The sequence below is a fragment of the Siniperca chuatsi genome, linkage group LG3 (genome assembly GCF_020085105.1).
Source record: "Siniperca chuatsi isolate FFG_IHB_CAS linkage group LG3, ASM2008510v1, whole genome shotgun sequence".
NCBI classification, from domain to species: domain Eukaryota; kingdom Metazoa; phylum Chordata; class Actinopteri; order Centrarchiformes; family Sinipercidae; genus Siniperca; species Siniperca chuatsi.
Window position 1 is genome coordinate 21370837 of NC_058044.1, and position 18726 is coordinate 21389562.

General features: G+C 39.8%; 1 protein-coding gene across 1 annotated transcript in view; it reads left to right on the plus strand.

Moving 5' to 3' along the window:
* Nucleotides 1–18726, plus strand: part of LOC122873506 (zeta-sarcoglycan) — a 338906-nt gene that overhangs the window by 7822 nt on the left and 312358 nt on the right. The gene's annotated exons all lie outside the window — the stretch shown is intronic.

The following is an 18726-nucleotide window of genomic DNA, read 5'->3' on the forward strand; positions in this document are numbered from 1 at the left end:
TCAGTCAATACATTACAAACAATTAGTGTAATCTCACAAAGAGCACTTTCAATTATTTATTTGTGTTTTTAGGAGCTGTGCATCCATGGAATACATTTCTAGGCTCTTGCCTAAGGCCACATACTAAATGTAAGTCTGTGAGTGTGTGTGTTGATGGTGTACTGAATGTTTTATTTGTGGTATCTGTGTTTTATAGTGTTTTACTGTGACTGTGTTTAATTAGTTTAGCTACTATTAACTCTAGAAAGGACTGTGGATGTTGGTGGTCTAAGAGACTGCCACCTACTGTAGCTGTCATTTGCAAAAAGTAAGTATAACTCTGAATTATATTTCCATTCTGATGTTGAATACATACACTGGCTTGTGCATTTTGACACCTACCTAGATGGGCGATCATGTTGTTATTGGGGGCTGGATAGCCTACGGTTTGCATGTCATAGCTCACAGTACAAATACCCAATCTGGCATCAGCTGGTTAAGTCTTTACAACACTATAACAGCATGTATAATCCTATATCAATGCATTAAGAGCTCTTCAAATTCTGAAATTTGCAGATTGCCAGCTAACAGGACAGCTTGGCAGAATGGATTATAGACAGCAAGTGAAGGTGTGATGTTGAAAAAAACAGGCCTGGTCAGACCACTAACCAAGATGCCATCTATAACCATTATTAGTATAACGTCCAAAAGATTTTGTGGGTCAAACCGAAGGTTAATGAGCTGCAGGCTAAATAGGGCAAATTTAATTATTTTTAAGAAATACTGCCACTGCCATGCCAATGTTTTAAAGAAACCGGTGAGTGCTGCCAGTAAAGTTGTGTGCTCTGCAAGTAAATGATGTTGGAAGCTAAACACACTTTGCATGAAATTACACGGTGAACACTGACTACATTCAAGTAGAATTTACTCAAGCATCCAAGATGTTTCAGGGACACAGGCAGTATCCTCGGAGTCACAATTACTGATATATGGGCCTTTTCAATCCCTCAGGGAAGAAATTATGGACAGGTACAGTGTGTGTGGGGATGCACTGGTCCACAGTAGATGTGTACCTGGGGATGTGAAGGCAGAGTGGACTGCAGAGGTGTTTTGTAAGCAGATAGAAAACATGACAGTGTTGAACTTGGCCCAGGGGAGGCTCCAGGGTCCACATCACTGTACAGTTGTAATAATTACACACACACACACACACACACACACACACACACACACACACACACACACACACACACCTACACAAACACACACACAGCCCTGCAAACCATCACTTGCTGCTAATAATATCTTGTAGGGAGAATTGTTTGTGGATGCATTAACATATAACCCTCTACATTCACATACAGATACAGAAACAAACACAAACACGTTTGCTTCAGGCTTATTTACTGTGCACCTTGGCCACAGATCACTACTCATGGCAGTAATCACACACACACACACACACACACACACATCCCCAGTCTTAACAGTGACTGATGTTTCACCTCACTACCTGCCACTCAACTTTTCCTCTGTAAGCCTCAGGGTGTGTGACTGTGTGTGTATATGTTTCTATGTATGTGTGAGTTTTATTTGTTAGCCAACCCTGATGTGAGGAACTACTTTGTCCGCTTTGTGTTCTGACGTTGCAGCTACATAGTCCCTCTTGCACTGCAGTCATTTTGATGCTTGTATGTGTGTGTCTGTGTGTGTGTGTAAGCGAGTAAATGTGTTTGTCCCTAGAGATATTGTAGTGTGTTGCTGCGTATATACAGTATTTCAAATGTAAGTCATTCAGCACTATACTTTCTCTGCAGCAAATTAGAGCCTATATAATGCCTCCAGTGTTACAGAGTATGTTCCTCTCCGATTTGTCATATTTTCAGGTGATTTTTCTACTTGCTATCTGCACCTCCTGTTAAGACTTTCACTGCTGTCACTCAGTATGCTAGTTTTTCCAGTTCAGAGAGTGTATGTGTTTATGTGGGTGAGCTCAGCAGCAGCCCTTTAAGTGGCATTTCCTTACTACCTGTCCCAGCAAAATCAAAATAACTACAACAATAATAAACTGGTTTACACACTTGGAAAGGATATGAATGCCTGCTGAATGCTGGCTGGAGATGTGTGTGTTATTGCTTTAATAAACCAGTTACCCAAATCTGTCATTTTACCTTAGCATTTTGAGGAAATGTGAATGAAGTTGGCCTATGGTTATAGCTGCGGTAGGCAAGATTTTGATGTATAATTACAGCCATCTTACCCTCCTAAATCACAACATAGTGCAGCAACAGAGAATAGCTGAATGAATAAGAACTTGAGAGTAAAATACAAGCTGTCAGTGAGCGAACACTCCAAACAGAGAAACCATAGCTCAGCAAACCTAGATCTGTTTCCTTAATTCTTGGGTATTCTAGGTTGGGTGCAGTTTACTGAGATCATACAGTACTCCTGGGTAGTTTGAAATAGTTACACAAGCTTTACTGTCATTTGGAACCTCCAACAAACAGCTTAAAGTTTTCCAGTTGAAATCCAGATACAGAATACACACAGTATCATTCGTTTGTTACTATTATTCCTACATTCTGTATCACTTTATCATGTTACAAGAAGAAGTACTGTGTGTGCTTAATGTGGTGGACTGTTTGTTAGAAAAATCTATAGATTGCTGAAAACATAATTGCAGGGATCATATTAAATGCTAATTTAGACTTAGATCTAGAAGTAGGTTGTAACAAGACTAAGAGTCTGCAAACATGCTAGGCTGTACTTTGGCACAGCTGGGCATTGAGTTAAATGCTAACTCTAGCATGGCAACATGGGAATGTCATTAGTTTAGCAGGTATTTGGTCAATGAATTACTGGACATTTTTGACCTGATCATGGGGCAGGTAGTCAGGGGATAACCAAAGTGAGTACAATTCTTTCTGAAGATGCTATGAAAGTCTGTACCAAGTTTCAATTCAATTCATCCAATAGTTGTTGAGATATTTCACTCAAACCCATAAATGTCAACCTCATGGTGGCACTAGAGGAAAAGTCAGGGGATCATCAAAGTCAGTAGGATTTTTTCCCCAGGGGACCATGAATGTATGTACAAACTTTCATGTCAGTCCATCCAATAGTTGTTGAGATATTTCACTCTGGACCAAAGTGGTGGACAGACCGACCGACACTTTCATCCCTAGAGCCATGCCGTTAGCATGGCTAACAACAAACCTTCACTTCATATGCCAGAATCAATATAACTGTAGAAGTGGTGATATTGCACAAATGTGGTGATATTGATAAGCTGTAACACAACAGGTTGTCGTGAAGGAATGCCACCGTAGAAAATCGTCTTTGCTCATCGATGGGTGGGAATTGTTTTATCATCAAGCTTTACTTATCATTTTCTAAATTTGGGGGAATAGATTTCTGAGAAGCACTGTTTGTGTGCTCATTCAGGCAGTCTGCACTGGAATACCCCATAAATGAGTTTTCATATTAGCATAGTGATCAAGGCTCATGGCAACACTCATCCTTGATACGTCAAATTGGTTGATTGCTTGGCCCTGATTTAACAACAGTACGATCTATTGCTCTGATTCTGGCATTGACAGTCAACTGCTTATATCAGCTGGCCTGCTGCTGACATGCTGCATAAATCATTGTTAATATTGCAACTCCAAGCTAAATTCCCTTTACTTATGGAAAATTTCATCTGCAGATGGGATGTGCATTTGTATCTTTGGCTTTCATCTACATGTGCCTTTCCTCCTGCTTCCCCTTATGTCCTTTGGAGACAAGGTGATAATTTTGTCCCTGTCCATAAGATTGAAATGATTTGGTTCCATTTCATCTGCAGCCTAAATCCCTGCCACAAGCCTGTTCACTACATATGGAGTATTAGACTTTAATATGAGGTGTATCCCACCATGAAGGGACATTTACATTTGTCATTATGTGCACTGCTGCAGGCTATGTCCCCCTGTCCTGCAATGACAAGTTAATAGACTGCTTTGCACCGTGGGGCATAACAGGGACTTACATCCATTATTAATCTCAGTCATTTAATTCTCCCCAAATTGCCATGATCATTTGGAGATTATTGCAATATGACTCAATTTGTCAACAACATTATAATTTTAAATTAAATTATGCTACAATGACAAGGCAATCATGATCTGGTAATTATTACCTGATCCTGCTATGACAGGCTAATGATCACCTGTGTTTTTGTCAGTTACACAAATCAATGCCTCTTTATTGTTTCTTTAGTGCAAACACAGAGGCTGATTTAGCAGTTTTTGGATTGTAAATCAAAGTGAATGTTTTTTAGCTGCAGGGGCACATTTGCCTTCCTGTTCGTTAATGTGCACTGTCCCTAAACTAAATTATACTTAACTAAAGGTAAAGGCAGTGCAATATTTAGTTTTAGGAAATTTTTATAAACCAAATGAAAATCTAGTAATTTTTCATTCTTGTATACACAGTATGCGCAGTATTTTACTCAAGATCTTGAAGAAAATGGCCAAAATGCTCTCCCAAAATCTACGTTAATTACATGGGAGAAGTACGTAATTCAAAACAGAAAAGGGTCTTGTCGTACCGTCTCCTCAACCTCCAACTCACACATGTGGCATAACCTTTATTCCCCGATAACATTTAGTTTGTCATTTCCCTGCAGCAAGCCAGGTATCATGTGCCCCAGCCTGGCTATCATTGACACTCAGGAATGACTGCTATCTTGTCCTTTCTGTTACTTCCCAAACCACAGCCTCTGCTTCCACCCATGACATGAACTCAGCTCAAGCCAGTCCAGTCTGGTCTCGTTCAGACCAGTAAAGTTATGTTCATTCTATTCTAGTGTAGTACAAATTCAGGTTAGTTCAGGCCAGGCCATTTTAGGTCAGTGTGATAGTCATGTCCAGTTTAGTTTTAAAGGTACTTCAGCTGACATTGTGCAATGAGTACTTTAAGCCAAGCATCATACCACATGATGGCTTGAGAGTATACCTCTCCAGGGTGTAGAGTAAAAATACTGTCAGAAATACCGAAGAGACAGAGGGATGACAACATGCGCTGTAGCAGGCAGACAAAATGTAACCTATCTCAGTCTGCATCAATGGTCCTTCAAGCTGTACTGTACATGTCCCAGCAGTATAGCCTTGCATCTTTACATTATCCCACCAGCAGCACAGTGCATTTATCTCGCTGTATCTGCCTTCCTGTCCCTCAGCCCCCTGACAAGTAAATCATCTCTTCTCCTGCTGTAACAGCACAATCCTGATATTTGTCACTTCCACAGGCCAAGATGGGACACACACACACACACATATATATATATATATATACATATATATACATATATATATACATACAGCGCCAAACAAGAACATGCAATCACATTACACACACGCCAACATCCACACGCACACACAAACACTTTTTGTCAGAGGGGATTCTCACCCACTCAAGGGCACAGCGGTGACACCTCATCATGAGCCAAATGAAGCAAGAGTGGCAAGGAGAGGGGGAGGAGAAGAGGAGAGATGGAGGGATGGATGGAGCGGAACGACGGAGCAATATGGAAGGGGATGAGTGGAGCTATGTGCCAGCGAGGCGACCGGCACCAGGCGCCAGATTTCAGGGGCATGAAATAGGCTCTGGGAAACGTGAAGGGACAGACAGAGAGGTTAAGAGAAAGTGAGAGTGGGGAGCTGGGAGGGGTGGGTGATGTAATAAGAAGTGAAGAATGAAAAACTGGTCTTTGTAAATTCTAAATTACAGTCATTTAACAAAACCTTTCCTCAAATACATACTACAAGTATGTTACAAGTATGTGGAGTGTTTCAGTTGCTGCCAAATTTGCGATTTGTCAGTTCATAAGACAGAAGGCAACATTCGACACTAGCAACATGTGGAAGGTGGCCGATTTAAAGGTCAACCCCAAAAAGCACAAACATATCAAAATATCTAATTGTGTCACCGTTTATATGAAAACAGCTTTCTCTGCTGTTTTTATGGCTATCAGAAGGACCTACTTACTCACACAGTTTCACAAACCTGTAGCCATCATCTCAACTGTCAAGTTGTTAATGTATTCATGTGTGCAGGTGTTCAGTCTTGATACAGGCTAAAGTATCGACACCAACATCTTTGTTGGGTAAAAATAACATAGGAAAATGGAGGAAGATACATTGAGTGTGATGAAGTGATCACTTAGTGTAATATTTCTTAACCATTTTGTTATTAACGTGACACTGTCAAGGTTGCCATCTATCTGGTTTAATTATCAGTCGTTTGTTTTTGTTTCTGTTTTGGCAATTACAGTAATTCAGGGCAGAGTATTTCATGCCAGCAAACTATAATTGACTTTAATTGAGAGAGAGGGTGAAAATAGAAAATACGGGATAAAATCATTTGATATATGTGTGAGCCAGACAGCCAGACTGTGAGAAACATAGCAAGAGAAAGATAGGTTGGTCCTCTTTCCAGCTCACATTAACATGCTTTCCACATCACGCTTCTCCTTTAATTCACCCGGATTACATTCACACCTGACATTAAAATATGCCTCTTGTATACACAGTAAAATTGGATTTCTCTTTCATTTGCTAAAATGCAGATGCTACTTCCTTTATAATATTTCCATCCTATAAAAGTAATAGTAGTAGTAAATACATCTCATCCTGCTTGTTGCAATATCCTGGCAGTCCATTTTGACAGGTGAGATGCCTGACGCCTGTCTGAATTGCATTAGTGATTTGGTTGTGCATAAACATTGATATTTATTCACACTGTCCATACATGGACATGGTTTTTAGTGTGGCCAAATGCACCTGTGATTACCTCCAGATGTTGTTTGGATTGTTGAATCTTAAATGCATTTTAGAAGCATTTATATCTGTATTTAGCTCATGTTCCAAATTCCAAATAAAAAATAGGGACAGAGGTGGAGGAACTCAAAATATAAATTGTCAAAAAGAAGAGCAAAAAGAAAAAAAAAATCCCTAGAAAGAGGCAAAGTGAATGTGTAAGAGAAATGAAGCAGAATGGGCCAAGGTCCTTGTCACCGCCTGTCCCTGTGATTTAGAAGTGAGAGAGTGAAGGATAGAGAGCGATGGAGTGATGGAGAGGACAGAGGGCTGTGTTTCGCCTCAGAGAGCCACAGATGGAGAATGATGATAATGCAGCAATAGACAGAGGACAGAGAGAGGAGGAGAGAGGGGTGAGAAGAAGGTAGAAGAAGGAGAGAAAGAGGTAAGCATGGAGTACAGAAAGTTTTAGATAATGCAGAAAGTCCAAAATAATGAAAACTGAATACGGACAATACAACCTGTAAGATTGCCCCAAAAATGACAGCTATTATCATCCCTAGACCCGAGCCCTGGAGATTTGTAAAATCTTGCTGCAATAGACAGAGACACAAACTGACTAGCATTAGCATGTGTCTTGTATCTAGTTTGATGCCCTATTTATTGCTCTTATGAAAATGCAATCTGTTTCCACATATGTTGTTTGGATAATGATCAGTCCAGTCATTACCTTTGCATTTGCAGCTGGTATTCATTTGCATCTCTTTGCATTCTTTCACTGTGATCAGACTTAATTTTTGTGTGTGTTTTGCAGGAAATATGTTGAATGGAGGCATTATAAGCTATAACAAACATGGCATAGGGCACGGAAATGGAAGACTGAAGCCTGGATTCATCTTCATTTGAAATGGACAGAGTCATGTTTTATCACTCTTTTGAAGGAGGCAACAGAAATAATGAACACAGCTACATTTCCCTCACTGAGGATGAGGGAAAGGATTTATGACTGATGGGAAAAGATCGTGCAGGAGTTCTTCAGTGAGCGGCTGGCAAACTTCAGAGTGAGGCTTGTACCCAGAAGGCAGGGCTCTCTCACAAATGAGAACACAGAGTACTGAGTGCAAACACTCCTGGCTGAGATCTGACCACCCACAGAGGTGGTCTGGCATCACATCCCTTTGCATTTTGATTGTAGACGGGGCTGTGTGTAGGTTTACACCATGTTTTCCTGAGATAACCTGATTCAAATGTACATTTTGATAGCATGTTTGGTGTTGTGGATGGACTGAAATGGCGCATGACATGGATATACATCACCTTGAAATCACATTTTAGTCACTTCCTCCTACATTTGTTTTCCACAGTTGTAAACATCTAATATCATTCCACAACAGTCAAACAACCACATTGATTAGCTTGTAAAAAAAAAATACATGAGCTAGCAAAGTGTCCTACTCTTACTAATAATCCGTCGCATCATTGAGCCAGCAAACAATCCTTAAAAATGTGACACAAGTGGAGTTCAGTGGAAGCGTGCTAGTAATCAGTAGTCGTGGAAGAAGTAACAGCAGCTCTATAACAATGTCATACTATTTCCACCTTTGCTTCTGACGGACAGGAGCCATAATTACTATGGCTTTGTCACTTGGATGTAATTATATGCCATTATTGGGAATTTGCTGACACGACTGATGCTGTCGTTTTTCTTGAAAGGACAGTCTCTCTTGGCTGATCTCTTGGATCAGGTATAATGTTTATGCTTACTTTCCAAAAACACAATTCAAAGCTGAATTTGGGTAATGAGGGATGATGTGGCGGTCACATGAAGAAGCTCCCATGTTTGACCATCCATGACCCTAAAGCAGCAGTGTCCACCACAGCTCTAGGGATGCTTTCATGTTGCTCCCATTGTGTCATTGTGTAGTGTGTGGTGTGTGTTACGAGGAGTTGGAGGATTATACTTCCCTTCAGAGATCAACAGAGTATGACGTAAAAAAAGTTTAACAAAGCAGTAACACACATGCTGAACCACCAGCGTGCCATGAGATGCTTGTTAAACGTACGGAGTCTGATCCATGTGCTGTTGCTCGAGCTTATTACTTTTGCACTTGTTTGCTCTGAAATAACTCTACATATTGTTTGTGCCACAAAAGAAGATGGGCAGCTCATGTGCCTTTCATTCTTGAAATGGAAAAGTGCATTGTGGGAAAATAACTTATTCCCTTTTCTTCTTGACATGAAAGAAACTTATTTTGATATTGTGTTGTTGATGTTATTTCTTTTTTTATGTGGAGATGCTCTTGATCTTGTCCTTATACCTGCTTTTGATGCTTTGTGTGCATTCGTCTGTGCAATGTGTATGTGTGCCAGATTGTGTGTGTGTGTGTTAGTGAATTTGTGGGTATATGCCTGTATCTGAATGGTTTGATGTCAGTTGGTTGTTCTGTTTGTATGGGTTGAGCTTTTTCCATCCTTTCTACCCTTTCCATCCCTGCCCAGCATGCCGCAAACAAATGTGAACTTGTAAAGGCCGCAGGCGTTCTCAAATCAAAATCTCCACCATCATCTTTGAGTGTGCAGCACTGCTACTCTCTGTCCCAAAGTCACCCCGACTTCTCTATAAACAAAGCACCTCAAGAAGGTGATTTTTTCCCTCTCAGCAGCAAATGACAGCCACTTGGAATGACAAGCCTCTATCAAGATTTACAATTGAACAATACTTCCTGTTGCAAGTTGAGATGGACCACAGTGATTGTGCTGATAAACTGGCAAACTCAAGAGGGAAAGAGGCACAAGCCTGATATGCATAGGATAACGGCTCACTTACAGAAAAACCCAATGCAATATATACTTATACATATATTTCTCCCAGTTTTTTCTTTCAATTACCAGCCATCGCAGAGACTTGAGCGTCAGTTTCCATCTCCATATCATCCTCATTACATTGGGCTACGAAGCATGAAAAAAGATTTTAAAAAATTTTCCATACAGAATTTATTAGATTTAGCTATAATTAAACATAGTGTGTGTGCATGTTGTCATAGCTACAAGGATAAGCTCTCAGAACAAAATAAAAGCAAAACGCTGGACTGCTCTGCCCTGCTTGTATTGGTTGAAAAGGAACTTGTGATTTTTGCTGTGTCTATCGATCTGTCTTTGTTGCAGCAAAAACCACACTTACAGGCACACCCCAGACACACCATTTTGTGCATGTGGAGGTATTTTTCTTTCTGTTTTTAAGTATGCTAACTTGCTAACTTACATGTGCATTAAAACCTCAAAACACGCAGCATACATATACATACACACATACACATGGAAACTCCAATTCACCTCACACAATCATATAAGAAGGTAATTAGAATGGTACATTACTTTGATGCATGAGACTTTCATATTTAGCAAAAACATAGTGCATACACATGTATAAGACACTTAGTTTGGACATGTTATTACATTGATGTAGCAAGATTCTCTATACTCAAGTGAACACACACAAAATCAAAGCTTCCTACAGTGCCAGGCTTTCTCATGATGGTAATAAGAAAAGAGAGAAAGAGAAAGCACTGCATGCATTGAGGTAGAGCACTGCATGCAAACCACAAAACAGTGACACATTCCTGTGGGATATACATAAAGTATATGAGTATGTGTCAATGTGTGTGTGTGTGTGGAGGTGGTCAGGCAGTCAGGAACAGTGTCATCCTGTTGCTATGAGACAGCTGGTCTCACCAGAGGGAGCAAGAGAGAGAGAGGGAGAGAAAGATTGGAAGGGAGAGAGAGAGAGGTTTGGCAGGGCCAGCTGCACACTTTTTAGAGCCCCTCGACACGATTTTCTTTTGAGGCCAAATTTTGGTACCAATTACCATTCATTAAACATGTTTTTTAATGCACTGTATTTGTACAATGACAAATATCTCTGCTGCAGAAGTGACACAAATATATCACATTTTTCTTTTTGTTACAGTCACTTTCAGCTTATTTTTGTATTCCAGTACCATTCTATGACATGTACTGTATATGTTTCATAACTTAGTACTATGACCCAATGCAAGATGTTTCCAGAGAACAAAACAGAGATTTCTCACAGCCAAAAACCAGCCAAATACACAAACACTGAGGGAATCATTTATTGCCAAATCACTCTTGAATGTGCCAATTTCTCAGGGGATTGGGTGGAAAATTTAACAAAAATATATTCAACCGTATAATTTGGAGGCACTATGCATTAACAAAAGCATGTGGCATAAACCTGTTCTGACGCATTGTTTATGGGGAGCGTCTGCCTATCAAATATACATACCTCATGAATTAGTGCTATTTAATGGTTTAATGATCACTGGCATGTAATGTAAACATTCATTATTTCTAAATTGGAAAATAAATTGAAAGATCCAAGCAGTTACCATTCTGCTTTCAGAAAACAACTGTGAAGGAAGGTAGGAGACAGAGGAAGAAGAGAGGAGATGGAAAGAACAAAGTGCACAGAAATGTATAAAGAAGAAGCAAATGTGATGTAATTGGACAAGCAGGAGAAGTGTAAAATGATAAAATACCAAAACAGGAGGAATAAGCAGAACACATAGGAATGAAAAGAAGTAGGCAGTTAAGTAATATTACGCGCAAGCGCCTCTGTCCTGGCCACATCACTGTTGTGCCAATAATGACGTTAAAGCGCACCCTCTCGTGTAATGCTGCGATTATATAACAGTTACTAACAAAATAAAAGATAGGCCCGATGGCCCAATGGAACCCAGCCTCTGTTGTGCTGCTGCCGCACTTTCTCTTTTTCCCCGTCTGCCGTCGAGAATATACATAAATTGTTGAAAATTAAAAAATTTTGACGGAGCGTTTCTATTTTAACCGACACAGCTTTTCTAGCCTTTACAGGTGTAGCGGCCACAACATCACAAACAAAAACTGTCATCAGTTACAATAAAGGGGAATGCTATGATTGATTGGATCCGCATATGCACTAAATAAAAAAACACTAAATAAAAATATGTCCAGTTGTAAAATAAGGAGTACAATAAAGTATTAGTAAGTGTAAAGAAATCAATAAATGTCATGCTTAGTTCCAGTAAAACTCAAACTCATTGTCTTCTGCTTTTTTGCATTCTTTCTTTTAAGTCATTTTGTATATTGTATATATTTTGTATATTTTAAACATAACCAAGAAAAAATAAGACCAACATGGGAGCAATTTCCTTGTTCTTCTCACCCATGCACCAACCACCCTCAAAGGATCATGCCTCCACCATCTCCTGCTTCTGCCAGGGAAGACTGTCATTGGCTGTTGTTACTTTAGTTCTTGCAAATGCCTGAGTGGATGGGTTGAATTTGAGTTCAAATTCTTGAAGGGACTGAAGAAAAAAAAAGTTCAGATTTAAAGTGGGCGATAAACAGAGTTAAAGTAGGAGGGGGAGACAAAAATATAAAAGCAGAGAAAAGATGAGAAGGGAGGAGAGAGGGGGAGATGGAGGGATAGACAGCAAGTATATTGGAAGTGAATTGGAGGATTTAAGGAAGAGAGAGAGAGTGTGTGTCTTTGTGTCTGTGTGTGTGTGTGTGTGCGCAGTTAAACTGTTGTGTTCATATCTCGCTCTCTCTTCCATCTTGAGCTGAAGGCAATAATATGATGATTGGGATATGATCTATATAGGTTTGGCCTTGAGCAGGGATTGCTGTCTGGTTACACCGCACACACTCACACACACACACGGCCCCACTTTAATCTAGCATGCGTTTAGACGAGACAGACAATTTTGTCTTGTCCTGTAAATATGTCAGCCAGAGCCTCTCTCTCTCTCTCGCCTTTCTCTCATTTACTTCTGTCCATTCTAGCTCTCCATCTCACATCCCTCACTCCCTCCATCCTTCGCAGATTTTTTTCTTTCTCTCTTGTCTTCTCTCCTTCTCTTCCACTCCTTGCTTCTTTACCATTTGTGCCTTTGTGTCGTCCATTTATCTTCCTACCCCCACCTTGCACACACCACACGTACACACAGTGATGTGACGAAAAGGCCAAGTGCGTGCGTGCGTGCGTGTGTGCGTGCGTGCGTGCGCGCCTGTGTGTGTGTAAGTATTAAGTATGTGTGTGTGAGCCAAGATTCTGTCACAGCTTGAGTGGTCTGACTTTTCTTGCTTTGGATCAATGAACACAAAGAATGGTGTCCCTCATTGCAAGAACTGTGTGTGTATGTGTGTGTTTGCTTTTTGTTTGGATTGAACTCTCCAAACAAGTATATCTAACATATTTCCTGTCAACACTGCGGTAGTTAGAAATGCCGTTGTGTTTTTTTTACTGTGTGCATGTGTGTGTGTTAGTGTGTTTGAGTGTCGTGTGACCAGTTACCTATGTGGTTTGAGGCCTGTAGCAGTAATCCATGCTGGGGGCTGGAGGAAGTAGTGGGAGGGTGGTCGTTAAATGGATCAATATGTTGGCAGTGCACAGTTGTTCACTGTCTTTCTCCCTCCTTCCGTCATTGCTGCCTCATCCCACCTTTTCTCTCTTCATTGCCTTCTTTCCTTTTCTGCATCCCACCCATTCCCTCGTTTGAATTCTGTCTTTCTCATTTTACTTTTTCTCTTTCTACTCTTTCTCTGTCCTTTCATATTTCATCTCCTGCCCTCCATCTGTAAATCATTCCCCTCCCTCCTTTCCCTTTTTTCCCCCTTTTACTTATCTTTCTTCAGTGCCAGCTTCCTTCCCCACATTCCTCTCCCATGGCCACTTGCCATTACGTAAATCTATTTTTCTCACTCTAAATCACTGTCTTCATCACCTCTCGTCATCCTCCATCTCTCTCTCTCTTTCTTCTGAACCAGTCTCCATCTTTCCTCCTCGCTCCTTCTCTCTCTCTCTCTTTCGAAGGCAGGAGTCTATTTCTGCACATTACCAATCTGTCATTGCTGTCCTCCAATAAAAAGACATATTCTACCTTTCTATCTCTTTCTCTCTTAGTTCGGTTCTGTAATTTCATTGATATTTTGTAAGAAGAGTACAAAATGCAAACAAATGTGCTGTTTCTCTCCTCATTTCATCTCTCTCTTCTTCATTAAATGGCCCAACAGTGTTACTTATATATTCCTATAACGTTTCGACAGGGACTTCAGATGTGTCTATGGTAGGTTTATGGTGAGCTATAACTATGGCATTTCTTATCTCCTGCTAGACTGCCCTCACAAGAAGAAACGATAGCATTGGTTGCTGTTTCAAATGACTAAAACAGCCTATGTTTACCTGATATAGACCTGTTGTGGCTGTGCGAATTATGACTATTGTCTGTCAGAAGGTAAAAGTAGGGTGATGATGTTATACTGCCCTTAAACCACTCAAGGTCAGAGTGGACGAAGAGTTCAGCAACAAAGCGTGTGACCTTGACATGGGGGACCACTGAACCTATTTTGTTTTACCCAAGACCACAATTTTTCCCTAACCTTAACCAAACCTTAACAATAGGTGTGGCAGATCAGAAAACATATGAATAATGCGTTTTAAATGGCACTGACAAACAATGTGGTCAAAAGGGGGCTCAGCATCAGAAAACGCACACATGGAAGGTGAATACAAACAACCTATTTTATTGTTGGAACATCTGTAAAATTCCTATGACATTAATACATTATGACCATTATCATTCCCTAACTTGATGACCCTGATGATGACGACGAAGGTCCCCTAACCTTAATAATAACGAAATAATAACTTTAACCCAAATGACTGTTTCCCTAACCTTAAGAAAATAATTATTTTATAATATTATTATTATATATAATTAAAAAGCATTCACTACTTTTATGTGTTTCTCTTTCACTTGCTTTCTCTCCTCTTAAACCATTGGCTTTGCATTGTAGAAAGCCTTTAACACTCTTTCCTTTGTTATTTTCACCTCATTCGCTCTCTCCATCCCTCCTTCACTCCTCACTTACCCCTTTGTTGCTGTCCTCCATTTAAATCACAAGAGTGAAAAAAAAGATGTTTGATCAAAGGAATTGTTTGGATAAGACATGGCAACCCAAATCACTGACGACTGGTGCAGATGCACATGCTGGCAGGTGCACACACACAGACGGACAAGTATAATGCTTTTACACACACTTTCATGTCTCATGTTCTCTTTTTTTCTTTTTTGTTGGAGGAAGATTCAAAGATTAGCCTGAGGCACTTTCTCAACTTCAAGGCCCCCACCCTCTAGTCTTCTCTCTCTTTCTCTTCCTATCTCTCTCCCTGAGACTATGATAGTGATTATTTAACTCCATTCTCTGAGAATCTGACACTAACATCTCTGAGTAATACACACATGCTCACAAACAGATGCATATGTACATACATTGACATCCTTTCATCTCCCTCCTGTGCTTTTTCTCTCTCCTTCTGGTCTGGAGTTGCTTATGCTTTTTAATTCCAATAAGCCCCAAGCAATGTTTTCTGAATTTATTAGTCTTTCTGACATGCAAGATGAATGAAAAGTCCCTTAAAGGGAAATGTTGTTCAATATATATTTTTGTTTTGTTTTTAATTAAAAAGAATAAAACATACTTTAATTAAGCAAGCACTGATATCAGCCACTCTGGAGAGCACAGTCGCAGTCAATATAGCTGAGAGTATTTGCCTTTTAAATATCATATTTCTACCTCATATACAAACAGCTCCAGGTCTTATAGACCTTTTTGTGCCTTTGGGCTCTAGGTCAAAAAGTTTTTCTTTATTAGAACAGCATAAAACAGAGTGCTAGAATTATAAAAGGCTTTTTTGAAAACACATTTTGAGAAGTGATTTAAAAGATGTCACTGATTCACCAAACCTCGAATCCTTGGGCTGGGAGTTCCAGAGCCGAGCGGCCTTGACTGCAAAAGCCCGGTCACCTTTAGTTTTGAGCCGGGACTCAGGTTTTGAGGCTGCGCCCTGGCTCATAGAGGAGCAGTAATTCAGGAATGTAGTTGTGAGCTGAACTATGAAGTGCTTTAAAGGTGATCAGTAAAATCTTAAAATCAATTCTAAAACTAACTGGTAACCAGTGAAGAGAAGCTAAAACATGTCTGATATGGTCATGTCGTTGAGTGCTTGTTAAAAGCCGAGCAGCTGCGTTTTGTACCAGCTGAATGGGTGAGATGGTTTTTTGGCTTAAACCAGAATACAATGAATTACAATAGCCTAAACAAGAAGAATGAAAGTTCACTGTCAAATATCACACCCAGGTTTCTGGCTGCGGGTTTGACATTTGAAGACAGGGATCCAAGATATTTCTGTACAATCGTGATGGACTTTGGGGGACCAAAGAAAATTATTTCTGATTTACTTTCATTTAGCTGGAGAAGGTTTTGGATAAAAGATAATTAAAACTGCCTTCATCACTGGTTTTTAATGGGACATAAATTTGTGTGTCAGCTGCATGACAATGGTACTGAATTTTGTGTTTAGTTCTGATCTGTCCCAGTGGAAGCATGTATATACAGAACAACAAGGGGCCATGGATGGAGCTTTGGGGAACACCACAGGTCAGAGGAGCCAAAGAAGAAGAGGCATTACCCATGACCAGTAAGAAAGTCCTCTTTGATAAATAGGATTTGAACCATTTTAGAGCAGTGTCCCTGATGACAACCCACTTTTCGAGGTGGTCCAGTAGGATGGAGTGATCCACAATATCAAATGTCAAGCTCAAATCCAGAATAATTCAAATCGAACAATCGCCAGTATGAGCTGTAAGTAAAAGGTTGTTTGGCACTTTGATAAAAGCAGATTGGGGGCTATGACGTGCATGGAAACCTGATTGTAATTTGTCAAAGATGTCACAAGCATTCATAAAAGAAGTCAACTCTTTGTATTTATTACCGCACATTCTATTAGAAGATGAAACCTTCGTGATTTTAACAAAAACAACCTACAGTTAATTTGTTAGCATACAAAAACTACTGCGCTAATGAAAATTTATGTAAGCTTGCATGCTTACATCATTGTAACTTGGTTTCGTTCATATCCATTATATCCACCACATGGGTCTATGGCTTATAGGAAGTGGTGTTTGTTAAATATCACAAAAACAGAAATATGAAATAAACAACAATATTTCATAATATAGGAAAAAAAATCCTGTCTAGCAAATTGAATGAAAGCAATGAGGCTAAGTTCCAAGGCTGGATGTTTAGTGATCTGTGTAATTACACATGCCATTGTGATTTTTAAAGAGGTTTTCTTACTTCTGGAACAGATTTGTATTTGGGTCTACATAGCAGCCATGTTTTATCTATCTACATCACATACTGTTTATGGTGGGAAAACTGTGTCTAATTGTTCAAAAATGTCAGTTACATGCATGCAGCCAGTTTAAAAAAGTTTCTTCAGCAGCACAGGTAGATGTGATTGGACCATTTCTAGATCAACCTGGGCCTCATACTGAGAATCTGTGTCTCAATGCTAATTCCTAAGTAGGACATGCATGTTAAAAACAAATGCTAAGTAAGATATTATTCATTTTGATGTGGTGAACTACTTTGTACTGACACCAGTATGTGTTCCAAGTTGACGTTCATTAGGGAGCGTAAGATGACTTGGCAGATGCTGCATTCTCTCTGGCCTTCACCCGATTAAGACAGCTGAGTCCGTGGTGTAAAAAGGGACATGAGGGAACAGTGTAACTCGGCTGCTGACTAAGGTCTTTGGCTATAAGGAGCTGTTTTAGAAGACACATTAATTCAGACTCCTTCAGCTGTAGTTCATGAGGAGGTGAGTACATTTATAATGAAATGCTTTCTTTTTAATTAGCTATGCAAACTGCATGTCAGCATGCCTTTGTTTCCAGTTGCTATAGCTTATCAAGCCCAACTCTTGTCATGTTGTGTCACAGAAAAAGCAAGCCAGGCAACGACCCCATCACTTTTTTTGCATTGTCAAATTAATTTCAAGCATTTGATGACAAAAGAATCAATTTGTTTGTGGAAATTGGCTCAATGCTGTCAGCAGGGTGCTACTTCAGGGGCAATGAGGAAGGATATGGCTTTGAATGATAAAGTAAATCCTCCTCTCGTTCAAACGACGACTCTCTATACTAGAAGGAAATAGTCACTCTACAGTGCACACTTCATAGAAATTGGGAATCAACTTCATAAGAAAAAGCTTGGCTAAATTTAAATCAATTACCAAACTGTCACTGCTGTTTCTTAGCTCCCTACATTTTTCCCCTACTTGTAAAGCTCCCTCTGTTCTTGCATCACTATCTCCATCTTACATCTCTCCATCCATCCCACTCTCTGGCCTGGTATACAGTCCCTCTCACCATCTCCCTGTGAAAATAGTAGCAAGGCCCTCCTCCCACACACTCTCACTCACACACATATGTTTTTATGGAGAAAGAGGGGAGGAGGAGGAAGAGAGAATTGAAAATGAAGAAAAGGAAATGAGAGAAGGCAGAGCAGTTTTATGTGTCTGCACAGTATATTCTTGTTATTTCCGTCACCTGTCAATCAAATCATGTTTTCAGAACATGACTGATGCATCGGCATGGCTGATATTATTGGACAACACATACACATATATTTGTATTGGCATATACAGTATGTTGGCTGATGAGTAACAAGAAATTGCAGTACAGAAACATCAAAGATATCTTTCACGAGCACAGACAAGTATATTTTTCACCTTTAAAATGTCCTCCTCGGTTCACAGTTATCAAATATAAACAAATCAAGTTTGTGTTATGATGCTGATGTTAAAGAATAAATACCAACAGAATTATCATTATCTTATCTTCTTTTGTTTGTCTCAAATATTAATGGTGGTGTCAGCCTCAAAAATCTGACACTGGTAAGGCCCTACAAAACAGTCAAAGTTTTGAAACACACCTACAGTGGTGTGAATAAGTGTTTGCCCCCTTCCTGATTACTTATTTTTTTGCATGTTTGTCACTCTTAAATGTTTCAGATCATCAAGCAAATTTAAATATTAGTCAAA